The following is an 18,821-nucleotide window of genomic DNA, read 5'->3' on the forward strand; positions in this document are numbered from 1 at the left end:
GACCACGTCGACGTTAAAGGGCTAGCTAAAGACGTGTTCCACGTTATCATTATTATTGGCTTTTGGAGTTTATGGCAGGCTAGGAATGGTATTGAGTTCGAGAACAAGCAAGTGCGGGTTGAAGACATTACTAGGGAAGTGAAATCGGTAAGATACCTTTGGATTAGTAGTAGACTTAAAGCGAGGTCCATATCATGGACCGACTGGTGTCATTTTGTGATTATGTAATTTGTCTTGTGTTGGCTTTGGCCGTCCCGTTTTGTAGGTTGGTGTTTTTTTATGAAGCTCAAGTTAAAAAAAAAGTATCTGTTATGATTTGTTAAATCCCATAATATTTTTTGATCAACTTATGTACTATAATTGTAGCTTATCGTTTTTTAGTATTACATGTAAAGTGGGAATGCCCACACGTTACGACGGGTGTCCCGGTTGACGTAAGATTCAATGATGATGTCTATTACGAACCAAAACCCATTTTTTTACCGGAACGCGATCCATGTGTAAGTTTAAAGGTGTTTGAATACTAAATTATAGTGTTATCATATTGTCAAAAGTGGTGACTTACAGCATAACATATTTTGAATGGGTAAGTGTCAAAAGATAACCAAACAACATTAAGGGCGTTTGGGGTCACAATTTACAATTGTTTACTATTTTATTAATTTTAAATATGTTATTGTATCCTCAAAACAAGTTATTGATGTATAAAAACATAATAACAAGAGATATGCTAATGATTTGCACAAGATCGCATACACGATCCTCAATTATCATCAAATTTCTCTCACGACATGAGTCTTACATGTTATGTTTTTACGCTGTAAATCATAAAAATTGTCACAGCCCAGCGTAACCACACCATGATATTGTTCGCTTTGGCGGCCAGCACGCCCCCGGCGTCCGCCCCTCACGGTTTTCAAAACGCGTCATGATGGTGAAGGTATCCAGCCCCTTATAAGGAAGCCTTTGTTCCCCTTCATAACTGATGTGGGATGTCACAATCCACCCCCTTAAGGGGTCCAGCGTCCTCGCAGGACCTGGCACCACCGGTCCGGCCCTGGCTCTGATACCATCTGTAACCGCCCAACGTAACTGCACCATGATATTGTCGGCTTTAGCGGCCAGCACGCTCTCGGCGTCTGCCACTCACGGTTTTCAAAACGCGTCATAATGGTGAAGGTACCCAGCCCCTTATAAGGAAGTCTTTGTTCCCCTTCACAACCGATGTGGGATGTCACAAAAACGATCTCCTTACAACCTAAAACATAAAGAAAACATATAAAGACATATTTCACCAAATGGTTGGAGAATCAAGCATTATCAACCCTTGAGGGCCTATATTACATCGAAAAAGGACTACAACATACACGATTCACATCTAAATTGAATCCAGTTATAACTTATAAGTAAACTTCCATCTTTAAACAATCAAACTCAAACATAACCAACAAACAATGATTTGAAATGATGTTGTAAACTTTCAAGTAATTATCTTTTGTTGAGATGTAAACTTTAAACTAAATTGTTTTTTGGATGATTAAACTTTGGAATTGCAAATTGGAGTTTGTTTTATATCATGCAGTATGTTTACTTATCGTATGGAATGATAACTTTTCAAGATCACACCTCGTGCTTCCGCCTCAGAAAGTGGTGTGACAACCATGGATTTTACAAAGAAAATAATATTAACTTTCTTAAGCATATATGGATGTTTTAAATCATTAAAACTAGTTTAATACTCGTCCGGTGGACGGGCTTTGCATTCCAAACAAAAACATTAGTTGTATACACATCCGGTGTGTGTGTGCCTGCGCGCTAGGCAAAGTTCATTCCTCAGCTTCAAGACACTTGGCAGGTCTTCAATGGAAATCTCTCCTAGTTTACGCCTTTCCATCTCTTCAAACCTTTATACCACTGCAAAATATGAACAATTAAGAATACTTGAAGCAAAAAAAAAAAAAGAGAATTAAGATAATTTCTCATGTCTAAAAAGATTAAGAAAAAGAATGAGAAGTTTGTTCTACCTCTCATGGCAAAATAAATCTTTGCTACTCTTTTAGGAAGAGACCTCAAGGGTATTGCAATTGCTTAGGGTAAAATAATATCATACAGTATATGATCTTTTTGTATCCTATCGACCACTAAAAAATCTTGTGTGGAAAAAGGATGAATTGAATTATAAGTATGGTTGATTCTAGCAGATCATGTTTTGAGTAGTATTTGAAGAAGTCATACCTCAAATGATGGGTACTGTGATTGGCATGCAACCAAGTTTAGAGTTGTATTTGATCAAGCCCTAATGTCCATTGTTATCTTCAGAGTAGGCAGGGAGAGTTTCAATAACGCCACTGTGACAAAATCTAAAAATGAATATAAGAGTTGTCAATTGATGGAATGACCCAGAAACAGTAGAATTTATAGTGGTGTAATATAGTTTAATACCCGTCCGGTGGACGGGTATTTTAGTGTCAAAATGACATAAATTTTTTTTTTCTTTGAATTTTAAACGAAAAGATTATTTGTTTAAAAAAATTATGCGGAATATTTTATAAATGGATTCATATTTACATGTATATTATCCCTAAAGAGAATCAAATGTTGAAGATTGACATAGAACGGGATCCATTCAACAGTATGTTTCATAATCATCAACATGAATTACATACTTTTGAGTGTCAAAGTCTCTCTTCATTTGAAAAACTCCCAACTAAGTGTGTGAATATAGGGAAGTGTCAATATCTCTCTTCTTTTAAAAAACCATCAATTGACTGTGTGAGTTAGGGAACTATGTCGGCTTACGATGGTCATGTCGTTGTTCTTGGTGTCGGCATCCCCTAGACTTGTCTCTTATCCCCATTATCATTGGACTCTTTATTCTTTAACATATCAAGAGTTTCACCTACTTCAAACCCTTTTCACCTACAGAATCAACCAAACATCATTAACAGAAATTCAGGGCTTATAAGCTGGTGAGTAATTTTCTATATAGGTCAAAATGCATTAGCACAGTTGCCCAAAACAGGTTTTGGGGAATTAAAACGGAAAGTTATACAGTTAATGATATGTGTGCTAAAGATTATTACTCAACAATAATTTTTTTTTATAAAACGAATTATTACGTTGTATGCTTAAAAACATTCTACATGAGACTTTCAACCCATTAACCCATTTGGCGCTAGAGATAAAACATGACCCATAAAATCAACATACATGTCTATAAGTAAATGGTATCGAACCTTTTACCCAACTGCTAATGGTGCTAATAAATAAACTTGTTGCATGGACATGGTAAAATAAGGCTACCTACCAGATTCTTTATTGTATATTTGAAATTATATAAGATAACATGAACCAGTTCACTAACGATGAAGATGCGTTCCTATAAAATTTTAAAGAAATTAATTAATAAATTAATAGAAAAAGCACATATATTGCATCAACCATTAGATTACTTCCAACTACTTGCATGAAAAAAATTAATCAGAAAGCCTTAAAATTTGGTGGTCATTTGCGATTTAATTCAGTCAATAGATCCTTATTCACATCAAAACCGGTGCCGCATATTCCATAAAGATAGTACATTATACATTAACACATCCTTAAATATAACAAACCATGGGTCAACAAACCTGTTCTCTTGAAAATCTATTTGTTTAAAAACCACTAACTAAAATCAACTAAATAGACTAACAACATGAATGAACCTATAAACACAAAATCCACCCCTACCCGGACCCGAACCGGCCAAACCCCGAAAAAAACCCAGATAAACCGGTCAAAAACCCGAATGCACCCGAAACCAATTCCTACCCGACCCGGTTCTTGACTTTGTTGACCAAACCCAGACCCGGTTCTTAAAAAAAACCTGTTTTGTGCACCTCTACAGTCTACACTAAGGTATAGTTTTGCTAGGCCCTGTGTCTCAGTTATGGCTATCATCCAAATCCCATATTCTCTGGCCAAGAGGTTTAACGTCATAATAGCAAAACTATCTTTCTTAAATTAAATTAATAATGAATGAAACATGATAAACTTAAATTAATAATGAATTGGAGACCTCTAGATGGAAACCCCATCAAATCACATTGTAATAAATGCAAAATTTTAACAATACACCAGTCATGTCACAGCCAATAACAAACAGGTATTTTGTATATTGAATTGTGATTGTCATTGTACGACTGAATACAATGGAAACTGAGATATATATAGACATGCTAGACCTAATCATAGACAGCTAATATAACATGATTAAGAAAACATAATCAGGCCTAATATATAGTATGATTGTTCTGTTTAATAGCCAAAATCACTTGTTTACGTCCTATAGGCAGTTGTATCCAATGGCTGAACAAACACCTCAGATGTATAAATAAGTCATGTCACAGCCAAAATCACTTGTGTGCGTCCTCGGCGCGTTTCATGGGTCGAATATTTATAACTCATATCTGGGTCACACGGGTCCACCCAACCTGACGCGTACAAGAAAGTTAACTTGTTCCATGTATTGCAACTCACCTGGGTTGTTGCAAGTTTGCAACCGTACAGGCGCCAACAACAGCAATAAGCAAGTAAGCTTTGCTCCCAATGATAGATATGTATCCAGATCTCCCAATGTACATCGTCCATTATAAATGATGAGAAACGATTGCTTCCTAGAATACATCAGTACGGTTCCTATACAAGATATGAATAAAAACAAAATACAATTAGTAAGTACTTTCACCAATACATTGCAAGGTTCAGATATGACATTAGCATCTAAACTTCAACACATCGTAAAACAACAATATAAGCATGAAACGGAAAACTCGATTACCTTTACGTATAATAGTCCTTGTAGCAGTTGAAGCCTAGACTGAACTTGATACCCTGATGTTTGCTTCTGCAGGAGCATGAAAGAACAACAAATACACACTTTGTAAGGTAATAATTACATAGTTGGATAACCAATTAAAGGACTATATAAACAACTTGGACGGAAATGCATGAACGAAAGCCTAATTCACAGAAAGACTAAGTCACAGCCAAAAGGTTTACCCCACATCAAATGACTCTAAAAGAACTTACATCATCCGACTCTTCTTTCTCTTTGACCTTTTTCTTCTTTCTTTGAAAACAGACCAAATGAGCATTGATCGATTAAGATGCGTATATATCTCAACCGCACATCATATCACAACGCCTTGCGGATTGCAAATTGATAGCATCAAAAACCTTTCCAGCAGAGCTTAGGAGGCTGTATCGCTGTAAGGAGACTGTCTGAATTTGACTTGAAAGCACCGACAAACAAACACTGGAATCATATTCAGGGTTACCATTGGGGGGGGGGGGGGCAAACAATAACACAAATTTACTCAAATAAAATATTTTTTTATCGAATTTTTAAACAATAACACCTCTTCATCTTACGGCGATGTGCTTCGACGCCGACATTAGCACCGCCGACATCGGAACAGGTTCTCCGGCAGCCTCTACTGAACTCGCCATCTCAATCCTGATCAAACAACAAACCCTATTTTAACACACACATCGATTTGGAGTGAGATCGGATCGAAACTAACAGGAAAATAGATGATAATTTGAAGTGAAATAACATGTAAATGTTAAATTAGGGTTTACATACCTTGGTTGGTTCTTGAGTTTTAACTGGAAATTACACACACACAAATGCTTGGAATCGGTGTTGCGACGAAATCGATGCTTCACTTTTACTTTTCAAAGAGCAATGGATTGATACAGAGCGATGAAGGGGAATGGCAAAAATGTAGGTTTGAGATCCCTATTAAAAGGAAGGGTAGGAAGTTACAAGAACCGTGGGGAGGGGACGTGGGAGAAATCAAACCCAAAACTGTTTGTAGTAGTGGATATGATGGGCAGGAAAAGATGGAGATAACCGTCAGCCATGGAAACTGTAAAAAACTGTCCTGAACTGCCCTTTTAGCAGTTAATTTTGTGAGTTTAAACGGCTGAGATTTAATCTCAGCAAGATCCAATGGTCAATATTAACTTCAAAGTTGGTTACACTTAATGGGTTCCATAGATATATATAATTCTATAACAAGAATGTTTTTCCTTATACAAATTGTTACGAATTTGAATATGTGAACTCACCCTCCATTGTGTTGACACTTGATTTTTTCCGTGTTCTTCATGTACATGAGTTCGGATTCGGGGATTTTGGCTTGTGTTGTCTTGTGGTTGTGTGATATTATTGTAATTAAATAATGTTTGGACACTTTTAAATTACTTTTGGGACCTGTGTAATAAGACTCTTAAGGATCAACCAACTATGATGTGGTTGTGATGAATGTGGAAACTTAAAACTACGTTTTAAAATAAACCAAATGTCCAACATGATTATTGTATCGACTACTAAGACGTTTATGGGTACCAACCTCCGTCATCGGCTCATCGCCATATTTGTATTTCCGCTGCGATGTTTTTGGGATGTTAACAACCCCCCTTGTGATTCTATATTCTTTCTTGAATGTTTTATTTAATACGTCAACTTAGCATATTAAAAATCTGCTAAATGTCTTGCGCTTTGGATTTTTTTTTTTTAACATAAAACATGGTGTTACTGCAGGTTCCAACACACATCCTTCTCCCCTATGACGTCCCTTACTTTATCCTTCACCGTTCAATCCGTTTTTCAACTAAATAATTCTTCTAGACCATGAGGTACGTAAATCATTATTTTTCTCTACAAGTCGGAACGGGTTGATCTGTCCTGAATTACTTTTTGTGTTTGAATAGTAAGTTTAATTTAATAATTTACGGCTGAAAACTGACAAGTTGCTTATGGATCGAACTTACGTAAATGGCCGGTTCAAGGGGGAGTGAAATAAAGCAAGTGTTTTGAGCCATCACTTTCATAGGGCCTAAAATTCTACAAAAAGATATTATATGTAGGTGATCTTGGATTTAAGATTATTGATATTGAGATTTATGATCTATAATTATGCATACACAGAGATGGTATATGAATAACTAGGTTGAAACCCCGTGTATTACACAGGTTGAATAAATGTAATTTTATATATTAAATAATAAAAAAAGTTATATCTTTATGAACCTCGTATATTGTACGGGTTAAATAAATGTAATTTTATATATCAAATAATAAAAAAGTTATATCTTTGAAAACCATGTGTATTACACAGATTAAATAAATGTAATTTTGTATACTAAATACTAAAAACGACGTATCTTTAAAAAACCCGTGTGTAATCGGGTTGAATAAATCTACCAAATAATAAAAAATTACATCCTAAAAACCCCGTATATTACACGTGTTGAATAGATCTAAAAAAAGTTATATCTTTAAAAACCATGTCTATACACAGATTAAATAAATGTAATTTTATATATTACTTTAGATTAATCTGATTTTATCTAGAATTTTATAATAACTTTAGATAAAACTGATTTTATCTAGAATTTTTAAATTAAAAACTGATTTATCTATAATTTTTTAAAACTGATAACTTTTATTAATGATCAAGAGATATTGATTTCTTTTATTAATGATCAAGAGATATCAAGAAATTAATACAAAGAATATATACTATTATTAATATTATCTCTGCATTTGAGTATGATACAAATCCTCATCTAACTAACTGATAATACAACAATAACTAAAACAATAAACAAACAAAAAATCATCCTTCATGTAAAATTACACATCCTAGAATACTCAAATCCAGTAAACTCTACCAAATCAACAAATCATAAAAATCAAAACGTAAAATCAAAACCTGAGTGACTCTGTAATTGAAATACGGGTCGAATTCATGAATCACACTCTCATACTTAATAACCTGTAACAAAAACGTTTCAAAACACATCAAAAACATACAAAACATATCAGTATACACAAATCGAAACTATATCATCATATACACATAAAACGATGTCCAGTAATTTTACCGAAAAAAGACGGATCGAGAACGCAAGCACTCCGATCAACAACAGAATGACACACACCAAGGGTAAATCAGTAACAAGCTCACTCATCATACCTTCATCACTCTCTCAGGAGGCTCTCTCTCTGAAGCCAAAGTCTCCTCTTCGTAAGTCTCGATTTGACTCCAAATCTCACACACAGAGGTCGTTAATGGTGGTTCTCGTAGATAGTCTCGGAAAACCACCGCCTGCATCGTCAACTCTACGGTTCGCGTTTGGAAATGTTCTCGCGTTTAATCATCCATCGGAGAGAAGAAATTCAACCGGAGATCTGCTCATACTTCATATTATCATCAAATTCACATCAGATTTGCATCAATTTCCAGTCCAGCAAGTCCGACGAAAGCAATCAACAATAGATAGTGAAGATTTGGGGGCGTTGTTTGCTTGCCAAAGGTTTTATTAGGGTAAAGATGAGAAGGGAAAGAGAATATGATGGGAAAAAAGGCGTGGGTACGGATATAATAGGATCCGAAAGTTGTCATAGGTCAGGAATTATACCCGCACCAACGACCCATTTAATCAAATGCCCTCTTTGAGCGATATGTGTCCCAAACTTGGTTTCTTTTATTATAGTAGATAGATAATGGGATCTAGATACCCGCACCAACGACCCATTTAATCAAATGCCCTCTTTGAGCGACATGTGTCCCAAACTTGGTTTCTTTTATTATAGTAGATAGATAATAGGATCTAGAACAATTTTTTTCTTTTTTCTTTTTTTTATGAAAAGGGTCTCAATTTTTCTATCCGCTTTAGGCCTACAATATTTTAGGCCACTCAAGTTTCAAAAGTGTTCTAATCAGGTCACTCAACATTCATTTTTATTAAAATTAAGGGTTTTTTTCATCAATTTCATAGGTAATTGTGGCGATGTGAATTTTGTTTCTTTTTTCCCTTTTATTTGATGCTAACGCCGAGTGATGACGTGGATTTTAACTTGTTTATTTTATTTTTAATGTAATAAAGTGTTTTTATTTTTAATAAATATAATTTCACATATTAAAATAATCTGACCCTAACATCTTATGCTATATTTTTCTCTTGACACATGGAAAAAAAGACATGACCCGATTTGAATGTTAACTTATCTAATGGGGAAAAAAACGATACGAGTAACCTAATTAGAACACTTTTGAAACTTGGTTACTATTTTATGACATCTATACTCTATAATAAAAGAAACCATTTTATGGACACTTGGCATTCTCTCCTTCAATCTCATAACTTTAATTTGTAATTTTATAATTAATAATTATTCTCTCATTCAATTAATAATTAATATATCTTGTATTATTAATATTATTAATTAATAATATATTAGTTTAAAATCTAATATCTAAAATATTGTTAATACATATAATAGGATATAAATGCTTTAAATCGTATCATATTTCATATATGCATAGACTTGTGGATTAAATTTTGGTTATTCTATAGAACTTTCTTTTCTACCTAGAAACTTTTTTTTCTACCTAGATATAGTTGTGGCCAGATTTATTTTTCATATCTATACTTTCTATATAATAAAAGATACCATTAAATGGACACTTGTCATTATATTAGGCTATGTAATTTTATTTTAATTATATATAATTTCCTACTAAATTATATATAATTGTTATTTTATCTCATCCTTAATTATAGATAATTATTATTTAGTTTAATCTTATATAGATAACTCTCCTACTAAATTATAGATAATTGTTATTTAGCTTAAATATAAAATTTATTTTTTTCATTATTAAAAAATTATATCAATTTTATTACATAATTTATAACTCAAATTGTATATAACTTGCAAATAATAATTTGATATATAAAATTAGATTTATTCAAACCGTGTAATACACGGGGTTTTTAAAAATATAACTTTGTATTAAAATGCTATTTATTTTTTTCATTATTTATTGCAAATAATAATTTGACATATAAGATTAGATTTATTCAAACAGTGTAATAAAGGGAGGTTTTTAAAGATATAACTTTGTATTAATGTATTATTTATATTTATTTTCATTATTAAAATATTATATCGATTTTATTACATAATATATAAATCAAATGGTATATAACTTTCAAATAATAATTTGATATATAAGATTAGATTTATTGATACCATGTAATACACGGGGTTTTTAAGGACATAACATTTTTATTATTTGGAATACAAAATTACGTTTTTTTCAACATGTGTAATACACGTGGTTTTTAAAAGTATAACTGTTTATTATTTTGTATATAAAATTACATTTATTCAATTTATACAATACACGAGGTTTTTAAAGATATAATTTATTTATTATTTGATACATAAAATTAAATTTATTCAACTCATGTAATAAATAATATTTTTAAGGATATATTGTTTTATCATTTAGAATATCAAATTACATTTATTCAACCCGTGTAATACACGGGGTTGTAACCTAGTTTTCCCTATATTTAATAAGGTTAGTCTTGAATTTATGTTTTTCTATTTTCGTTGATTAGTTTTGTGACATTTTTAACATGTCTTTTGGTAAGTCTTCAATAATGGATTATTTCTGCATTTGAAAATCTTTTCCAATTATGAAGTTATGCTAACCAATGTTTTAAAAACCGGTAAATACCGGTCGGTTATACCGGTACTACCGTTTTCAGATGTAAAACCGATAGGAAACACCCGGTAAATAAGTGAAATGGCATAAGGTTTGTACCGGCGGTAAAATCCGGTATACCGGTTTGAAACGTAATACCGGTACCGGCCTAGGGTTATTTTAGTTTGGGTCATTACTTATTTTTATTAAATATGTTACTTATCTTACGTAATTTTTATATATTATGATTATTCATAACTAAAAGTTTATTTAATCTATAAAACGAAAATAGTTATCCTTTAGTTGATGATGATGGCGATAATAGTGAATTTATCTTTTATGTGATCGTGAACTTAATGTATTTAACACTCAAATGGCTTAAACATATCGTACACTTTCATTTAAAAGAGCATGTTGGAAAATTGGATGATGTTCGATTATCTTTTGGATAATTTTTTTATTATAAATTTACTTTTGAATCATCTTTTAATATGTAATCATGTTTTTTTGGATTAACTTTTGAGTTGATATTGTAATTTGCGAAATTATAGAGTTAGGTAGTCAATCCGGTTGAACCGCTCGGTACAACTTGGTTCAACCGGTTAAACCATATTTTAGCCTATTCCGGTTTGATCTAAAAACCGGTATTTAAAACATTGATGCTAACCTTTAAGGCATTTTTTTATAGGTAAATCAAGGGCTTACTACGGAAATAAAGGGAGAACGGATCAATATGCTTAAGTTTCTACTATAAGGTAATGCGTAGTGGGGCGTTTTGGCCCCTTATAGCACCGTAATGGCACCGTCTACACCACCCCAAAGGGCGCTATGCCCAAATTTTTTTTGGAAGCGCGATGTTTATCGCGGCGTGAAGAGGAGAGGATTTTGAATTTTTGACCATTTACAAACGGTCATTTTAATAAAAAAAAATCAATTTATTTTTCAAACTTTCCTTTAAATCATTCTCCTCCCCTATTTTTTTACCACACACACTCAAACATTCTCATCTCTTCCATATTTTTTTAAAATTCTTGATATTTTATACAATGAATCCATTCAACCGTGGCTTCATTCCTCCCCGATCTAGTGCGGACCCAAACCAAAGTGGTAATCCTACTCGCCCCGTGGCGCCGGTTCCCACTAGACCCAACCCTTTCGGCTCCGGTTTTCTCGATTACAATCAACAAAGTCCCGGGTTCATGAATCTTTTGAACTAACCGCTATCATGGGACCCTAATCTCTACGGGTGGAACCCAAATCAAAACACGGATGGGATGGGGTCGTCTCAAGCGTTTGGGTCGGCTCAAGCTTTCGGCTCCCCACTACACGAACCTGATGTTGTTCCGGAGACGCAACCCGAGGTACCGGATACGCAACCGGAGACGCAAAAAGGAAAAGGAAAAGCAAAACGGGCACATAAAAAGAAAGTGGAAACCAACACCCGAGCGAAAAAAAATGTGATAACGTGGGAGCCCGAAGAGGAGTATGCGTTAACCCGCGCTTTCATCGATGTTTCGGAGGACCCGGTCATATGTATGTTTATTTATTTTCTGTTTTTAAATTTATTTTCTGTTTTTTATTTATTTTCTGTTTTTTTTTTAATTTTCTGTTTTGTTTTTTTTTCTGTTTTATATTTTTTTTCTGTTTTTTATTTATTTTCTGTTTTGTTTTTATTTTCTGTTTTTTATTAATTTTCTGTTTTTTATTATTTTCTGTTTTTTATTATTTTCTGTTTTTTATTATTTTCAGTTTTTATTTTTTTAAATTTTGAACTAACATTTTATTTTTTTTTAAATGATTACACAGGGGCTTTATAACTACGGCTTCAAATTGCATAACGCCCCATAAAGCCCCGAGGTGACGTGGCATGCCACATGTCACATAACGCCCCTAACAGGGCTTTATGACTATTTGGAATCTATTATAGATAAAGGCGTTTGCTTATTGATTATAAATTATAGATATTATAGACTGCTCCCAGATTGAATCAAATGACCGTCGGATCTTATCAACTTTAAATCTTGACCGTTTAAACTCTAAAAAAGACCGTAAAAATGGCAGTTATTGGCGGTTCAGGCTCTCTCACCTGAATTGCTAATAATCTGGCCATAATTCTTGAATTATAGCTAAAAGATAACTGAAAAAAGTGGTAGTTTTCATCAGCAGTATATGGAGGTTACACATTGTCTCCTAAAATTTGCAGTTAGGGACGGTTTTTATTTGAATCTGCAGTTTACACTACTCCTCAACCTATGCGCCTAAATTCATCCTTATAAACCCCCTTCCACTTGCTGAATCGATGCATCCTCTGGCTCTTTCTTCTCCCATTTGACCGATCCTTCTTCTCTCACATCCAAACATCTCAATACCACCTGGTGTCCATTGCCCAAATTGGAAAAAAAAAAAGGATCCGTAGGCCACTGGTGTTCACTTCCACTACCACAGTCGACGGTTGCGAGAAGTGGGCACTGCCTTTCGACCACAATTTGGTAATTTGTTCGTTTGGCTTGTCGTTCTCATCGTTTTCAGTAGTTCTGGCATAGCTTGGAGCACCATCAATCTCTCACACTCTCGGTAATGCGTTCTGTTTTTCAAAGCCCTAATTAGAGAGAATTTGTTAGGTGTTTGTTTGTTTGTTTTGATGAATTCGTAATATTATTGATAACGGTTTAAGGTAACACGGCTGAATTCCTTAAGTTACAATTTGCTTGATCTGGTTATGTTTTGAATTTGTTGGTCATTATTGAAGTTGATGGGATGTGTATAGAATTTAGGTCTGTTGTATTACATACATTATGCCTGTAATAGTTGTAATCATGTTCTTGTGCTTCTGGGGCTTTCCGAATCGAAACAAGGAGTCGGTAATGCCGCTGAGCTCCGTCACATTTTCGATCTTCAATTCCATTCATCAGTGCCAAAATTGTAAGATTTACATATTTTCGCTCCTGTTGCATCGTTTCTTTATTATCCATTGACTTCACTCCACTAATTGTTGGATTCGAAAGTCATATGTGTTCAATCCCTTTCTTGGAAATCGGTAAGTTCTAACGTGTGATTTACTTCTGTTATTAGGCAGATCTTTAGTGATGCCTCAACCAGCTAGAAATTTGGGATGTTTGAGAGGAAAAGTAAAAGTTGTTTAGTCTGGTGACACCATGGGCAGATCTTTAGTGATGCCTCAACCAAAGCAGAAAATTCTCCTAAGAAGGCTTTGGTTTTGCCTCATCTATGCACGTCGAGGTGGCCAGGATGACCATTTGTATGGGATAGCAGCAAATATCTCTAGAAGTTGTACATATCATGTTGCATTCTATTATTTAATGATGATTATATCAATAATTAATCTTTCTTTATATTTTTGTTTAATAGGCTGTTGTTTTTAGAACGGTATACACCATCTCAAATTTCGCCCAAAGATTCTGCACTATTTTCGTTGGTACCACAAACATTGGAAACAAGGTTGTCACACACGGCTGGGCAAAGCTGCAAAGGTAGTTTAAATTCCGTTACCAGCATATATCATTAATGATTTCATCTTTTCTTTCAACATCGGTTCACCATTCACTTAGTAATTACAAGTTAAGGAGGCTAAAGGAGAGGTGACCCACTGAGCATACCGAGCTGCTACACCGTGAAGAACAAGCTAGACAACAGGGTTAGTTACTGTTGCTTAAGTCCACAGATCGTTGCTAGGTGGCACAATGCAGGGCTTGTCATCCATTTTCTGTTTTGGAAGTGGAAGCTTTAGTTAAAGCTGTTGGGAAGCTTGGAATAGGAAGGTATATTGTTATTATCTCTTAAGAAAGAAACTTTATTTGAGAACATATATACATTAGTAATTTGCTTTGATGTATATGCTTGCAACATCATTACATTGTAAGCATATGATATGATTGACATATTCAAGCTGTTAACAACCCATGTTGGACATATATTAATGAGGAGGCCCCACCTGATGTGTGGATATTGGGACCAAATTCAAATGAAAGATATACAAACAAAACAAATAATAAACTGAAAATTTGTTCTTTTCTTTCATGTTACATGAACGATTTCTGACAATCAAGTTTGTCATCCTAAATACAATGACTTTTATTTATGTGCATAAGATGGACTAATTGTGAATATTGTATATCAAATCAATAAATTTATACATGATAAAAAGTATGATGACTAAATTATATATTGATTTTTTAGGGAACCACCTGACCCATCCATTTGCTATCCTATGTGTAAGTCGTCTTAACTAATTAATCGATGCAAATGAGCTTTAAATTCAAGAATTATATCGATTCATCGGAATATGCAGGTATAGAAGGAGCACAACTGCCACATATGTCCTGCCTGACCCATCCATTTGCTATCCTATGTGTAAGTCGTCTAACTAACTAATCAATACAAATGAGCTTTAAATTCAAGAATTATATCGTTTCATCGGAATATGCAGGTATCGGAGGAGCACAACTGCCACATATGTGGGTAAACATTACGAATATTTTGAATAGCTTGCATATTTGTTGATTCTATATATCAAAATGCTTATTTTTATTATAAAACTAACCCTCAAACTGACTATGGATTGTAATCACTTGCGTAAGTTTGTAAGTTTCCAGTCACTTCATAAGTTTTTTCGGGTGACCATATTGGTTAAGTTTGAAATGTAAATAAAAACCTGTCATTATGACACTAAAAAACCTGTCCACAGGATGGGTATACTGCTAGTTGTCTAATAGCCCATACAACTTTGCCTTCTGCGGTGTTCCATATCCCATATCAATTAATTAAAAGTGGGCTAGATTCTATCTTAGTTAAAACAACATTTTAAATAACCGGGCTGGGCCCAATTATTAAAGCTACATTACAAATTATACATAAAAATTAGTTCCGGGCGATATGATAAAAAATGGAGAGCCTATACAATAATTACATTATGTCATTACTCATTACCCTCTTCGATATCTTTAAATATTTTTATTTTTATTCAAATGAGGGGAAAAGATAAAATAAGAAGTTTATTTTGGCTAGCAAGAATAAGAAGCAATAGGATTATGACATGTGACAAATTTTAAAATAAAGAGAAAGAGTATTTTAGTCAATCCCATTATTTCTTCTTCCTTCTTCTCCCCAGTTACTTCAAAACCCACCATTTTCAAAACCCACTATCTCCAACCTTTTCTTTACTTACTATCTCAATAATTACTACATTATAGTGTGATTTTCGTCATCAATCAATGATTCAAACACCCGATCAACATGTTCTTCAGTTTTTTTTTTTGAAGAAAACCCAGTTTAATTTCATTCAAAATCTCGTTTTTTCCCGTGATTTTGAAGATAATCACTCGATCCATTCGATTCAATCACTGATAAGTTTTTCTATCATTCAAATTTCGTCAATCGATAAAGAAATCGGTTTCGATCCATGTAAGAAATTCTTTAATTTCATTTTCACGATCTGGGTTTTTGATTTAGTCATTGCGTTTGACGATCTTGACGGGGGTCCGGAGGGCGGCAGCCCCTGGCTGGCTGGGGTTGAATTGCTTTAATAGAAATGCATGAGAAAAAATAATGAGTTTTATAAATAAAGGATTGTGACTGTAATTATTAAAGTTAAAGGCTATATATGGGTTTTGTACCCTCATGTGCAAAACACATGCTATATTTAACTGAAATATTAACCAGGTTATGGCCAAAGGACGTACAGTGTAATGAGTTTTATAAATAAAGGATTGTGACTGTAATTATTAAAGTTAAAGGCTATCTATTGCAATTCGATACAAACATAAAGGACGAAAACTGTAATTTACCCTAGAAATTTATTAATCATATTGTTTCGGTTATGCAACCCATGTAATTCACGGGTTCTAACCTAGTTTACAGTTATTTGAATTCTTCAATGTGATTTGAAATTTGGGATCGGCGAGCAATATGATGGCAAAGATTCCCGGCAGCAAAAGGCGGTGGCGGGAGATGAAGAGAAAAGCTGACCCTTTGATTTCGATTGAAATGTGAATGTTTCCCAGTTTCAAGTTTGAACTCTCTAAACTACTGATTATCTTTTTACGAAAGGTTACTTTGAAAAACATACAAGATGAGGTCAGTTATGACACCAGAAAGAAAAGAGTGAGTTGTAAGTATCACTTCCTGTTTAGCTCCAAGGGCATAGTTAGAGTTTACTTGTTTAATTAACATCCTTTTCACCAATACCACCCTGTCAGCTTATTTGCAATCTGTTTATAATGCTTAGGTTGCATACCCCATAAGTCGTCTTCGGTTACACTATTTTAGTTGTGTCCAAGTTAGAGTTGATGTCTTCGAAACAATAGATACATGGATCCTGTTCTGGTTCATCAATTCAACTCGCCAAACCAACTCGAGTGTCAACTCAAGAATATATATTATTGTTCTTGTGAGAAAAAAAATGCAATGTATTTAGTAAGTTTCTGACCTTTGATCTACGAAGTTGACTGGTCTTCCAAAATCTTTGTGAATTGGGTCAGAATAATCTAATAAAAAAGTTGCATAATTTGTGGATCTTCAATATAAATAAATAAACTGTTTTGGACATAATATGGGTAATGATTATTTTGTTTATTGGGAATCTTCATCAGTACCTATGTCATGCCCTACCTCATATCTGGAAGGTTTCAACCTTGGATAATATAAAACAAAACAGCCTTAATTTTAGGGTATTTTTTTTATTAAATTACATATTTTAATATGACATCATTGGATAATATAAAACAAAACAGCCTTAATTTTAGGGTATTTTTTTTATTAAATCTATACATATAATAAAGTAAACCAATGTATGGCACGTGTCATTCATTGGAGGCCTCTATTTTTTTATTTTCCCGCCTTTCTTTCATATTTATCTTCTAACAATTTATCTTTTAATTTGTAGATAATATTAAATAGAAAAATATTTTAATAATTGTAAATAATATATTAAATAGAAAAATATTTATCTGATAACTATAACCCTTTTATTGAAGTTTTAAAGGGTTTCACGCCTAATAAAGTAAACCAATGTGTGACACGTGTCATTCATTAGAGGCGTCTATTTTTTTTGTTTTCCCGCCTTTCTTTCATATTTATCTTCTAACAATTTATCTTTTAATTTGTAGATAATATTAAATAGAAAAATATTTTAATAATTGAAATAATATATTAAATAGAAAAATGTTTATCTGATAACTATAACCCTTTTATTGAAGTTTTAAAGGGTTTCACGCTTTTTTGCACCTGGTCTTTTATGTTTTAAATTCTAGGATTTGGCTAAAACACACTTTGCCATTAATCACATAATTTTTTTTGGATTTATTAAAAATTCATGACTATATTATATACTTATAAGCTTGAATATATATGTCAAACTTAAAAATTATTCTTAAAAAAATTCAGTAACATCTATACTCAATATATAGTGACACGTGTCATTTATTGAAGACACATATTTTTTAAGTTTTCCCGCTTTTCTTTCATATATATCTTCTAATAATTGTAAATAATACTAAATAGAAAAATGTTAATCGAATACAAAAAATATAGGATAACATCAAATGTATATCGATTACTTAAATGAGTATACACATGTATGAGATTTTTTTACTATTATTATTAGTTTCAGTATTTATCAAATATATATAAGTGTTTCCGTCTTTGATTTGCATTTACAAGAAATATTTATTATATATGGTCGGCTCAACCATTTTAGAGGCCTAAAGCAAGTTTCAAAATCGGGGCCCTTCTTGCCTATTTTTTTTCTTATCCAAAAAGAATAAACGACGGTCGATCGGCCTAAAGGAGATTCAAACCCACCCCCTTAAGGTACACAGATGACATGCGCGCCAACTGGGCTACAACCTTTTAATAACAAGGCTCATACCCATATAGTATATAATTTTTTTTTAATCTTGAGGCCCTATACATTTGGTGGCATGAGACCCAAGCCTCAAAATACTTGGGCTTGGGCCGACCCTGTTATTATACAGTTTAAATTGTTCAACCCGTGTAACACACGGGGAACTAACCTAGTTACATATATTTTAATATGACATCATACTTGAATAAACGGTTATGCTTAGAAGGTAGTCCATGTTGCATATAAATAATGGGAACAGAACAGGGTGAATCAGCAGGATGCATATGTTAATCATAAGTTATGCTGACTATTCAATTAAGACCAAATGAACCCTTGACTGCACCTTAAGTAAGATCATATATCTGTTGGATTTATTTACCTTATTTGTAATTATCGTTAATTAAAATCAA

The 18,821-nt window shown here is 33.3% G+C and overlaps 2 long non-coding RNA genes across 13 annotated transcripts; one reads left to right on the top strand and one right to left on the bottom strand.

Moving 5' to 3' along the window:
* Positions 1-1,675: 1,675 nt before the first annotated feature.
* Positions 1,676-5,898, bottom strand: LOC110890482. Of its 8 annotated transcripts, none has more exons than XR_004871675.1 (8): positions 5,627-5,898; positions 5,071-5,497; positions 4,820-4,885; positions 4,519-4,677; positions 3,308-3,379; positions 2,800-2,919; positions 2,236-2,360; positions 1,676-1,914 (listed from the first exon to the last, which is right to left on the bottom strand). It is a non-coding gene; the product is annotated as an uncharacterized LOC110890482 (long non-coding RNA). The 8 variants fall into 8 exon arrangements; XR_002564524.2 differs by lacking the exon at positions 3,308-3,379 and having other exon boundaries at positions 5,071-5,296; positions 5,400-5,515; positions 5,627-5,894; XR_002564526.2 differs by lacking the exon at positions 3,308-3,379 and having other exon boundaries at positions 5,071-5,272; positions 5,413-5,497; positions 5,627-5,893.
* Positions 5,899-12,651: 6,753 nt separating this feature from the next.
* On the top strand, positions 12,652-15,122 carry LOC110890481. 5 transcript variants are annotated; one of them, XR_002564520.2, is made up of 7 exons: positions 12,652-13,472; positions 13,623-13,838; positions 13,920-14,041; positions 14,120-14,329; positions 14,748-14,782; positions 14,860-14,921; positions 14,998-15,122. It is a non-coding gene; the product is annotated as an uncharacterized LOC110890481 (long non-coding RNA). The 5 variants fall into 5 exon arrangements; XR_002564521.2 differs by having other exon boundaries at positions 13,623-13,809; XR_002564522.2 differs by having other exon boundaries at positions 12,652-13,124; positions 13,627-13,841.
* The last annotated feature ends 3,699 nt before the right edge of the window (positions 15,123-18,821 follow it).

The sequence above is a fragment of the Helianthus annuus genome, chromosome 11, assembly GCF_002127325.2.
Source record: "Helianthus annuus cultivar XRQ/B chromosome 11, HanXRQr2.0-SUNRISE, whole genome shotgun sequence".
Taxonomy (NCBI): Eukaryota; Viridiplantae; Streptophyta; class Magnoliopsida; order Asterales; family Asteraceae; genus Helianthus; species Helianthus annuus.